General features: G+C 40.0%; 1 pseudogene; it reads right to left on the bottom strand.

The window, feature by feature from the left end:
• Positions 1-286: 286 nt before the first annotated feature.
• On the bottom strand, positions 287-893 carry LOC123811337 (annotated as a pseudogene).
• Between the last annotated feature and the right edge of the window lie 764 nt (positions 894-1,657).

Genomic DNA, 1,657 nt, shown 5'->3' with positions numbered 1-1,657 from the left:
TATAAATTCATTATCTGAAATCTTTTCAGGTTTAATAATACTATGCCTTGTTTCTGCTGGCTCTCTTTCATGGTGATTTATTTCCTTGTGTGTATATGTGAGTTTTAATTTTTAATCATTCACTTTCCTCTCCTGTAATTTTATCTTTGGGAATTCTTTGAGGCCAGAGTTGAAAGTATTTCCTTCAAAGTAGACTTCAGTTTACTTCCATAAAATCCTACATCATTAAATGAAATCCTGCTTTTAAAAGGACATGCCAGTGTGTCAACACGAACCTTTATGACCTTCATAATAGCCTCTTATGTTCTCGTGCTTTCTGGACAGATGCCTTCAGAGCAGGTGCTTCATGGGTTGGAGCTTTTGGACTTTCTTGAGCTTTTGGGTGCAGCCTTCAGGCCTACAGCTTCCCCTGGGCTGGAGCCTTCTTTCCTGCAGCAGTTGCACCTTCTTTTGTTGGAACATTTGCAATCGTTGCTGCAGCTTCACCTTTAGCAACAGATGCTGGTCGGGGAGAAGATTTCAGGACCACCACCTTTTGAAGCTTCCTAACTTCAATCTTGAGTATTCTGTTTCCTATTTTCTTTGCCTTCATGAAGACTTTGTAATGATCAAAATTTGTAATCTTGTCTTTCCTTTCTTTGGCTTCAATCTTCTTGGCCCATCTTGTGGCTGCCCACTTTGTACTGCCATCTGCCTTCTGCCAAGTTTGAAGATTATGTCAGTGAGCTACATGCATTTGAAAGGCAAAGCCTATCTCCTTATGTGGTTGAAAGATACATCAACCAAAGTCCTGTTCTGGTCAGTAGCATCTACAATCATGACCAGCCTCCTGGCAGAGGCCCACAGGGAACATAGGTCACTCAGCCAACCTCCACGAAGTACCTGAACACCATTTTGGCAGCATTAGTGATCAGAAATGAGGTCCTATTTTAAAATAAATTCTTTGTGTGAGTTTTTTTTTCAGTTTTTTCTTTTGTTTGTTTTCCCACAAAAGATATATTAATTTCAGTCCAAATAAGACCAGCTTGTGCTATGAAGTCTCAATGTCCCCCACCTACCACTAAAAGTTTGTTATAGAAGTTTATTTCTAAATCATTCTTTTTTTTTAACTAAGTTTCTTTTTTTAAAAAAGATTTTTTTAATTTATTCATTTTAGAGAGGGAAGGGAGGGAGGGAGGGAGGGAGAGAGAGAGAGAGAGAGAGAAACATCAATGTGCGGTTGCTGGGGGTTATGGCCTGCAACCCAGGAATGCACCCTGGTTGGGAATCGAACCTGGGACACTTTGGTTCCCAGCCTGTGCTCAATCCACTGAGCTACACCAGCCAGGGGTTCTAAATCATTCTTAAACTGAAAGCTTAGCCCTTTGGATTACTAGACTCTTGCAACAGGCTCCCAGGCTCCCAAAAGACCTCTTGCCTTATATAGGCAGGAGATTTGTTTCAAGCCCTGTGACCATGCACAGACACCCAAACCAAAAGTCAAGATAACTAGTTATGCAAACACCTTAGGCAAAAGTCAGCTTTAGTATTATCATATCTACCTGGATTTCCACAATCATACTAATTTTGCATTCTCACAAAACAAAAATTTCTGGCTAGCTCTGCAATGTAATTTAGAAGTTCCATTTTATCTTTAAATTTAAATGTTTGCACTGGA

Source organism: Phyllostomus hastatus, unplaced genomic scaffold (assembly GCF_019186645.2).
Source record: "Phyllostomus hastatus isolate PE091 unplaced genomic scaffold, TTU_PhHast_1.1 phas_scaffold_78, whole genome shotgun sequence".
Taxonomy (NCBI): domain Eukaryota; kingdom Metazoa; phylum Chordata; class Mammalia; order Chiroptera; family Phyllostomidae; genus Phyllostomus; species Phyllostomus hastatus.
The sequence above is the reverse complement of the archived record's forward strand: the minus strand, read 5'-3'. Positions and strand labels throughout refer to the sequence as shown.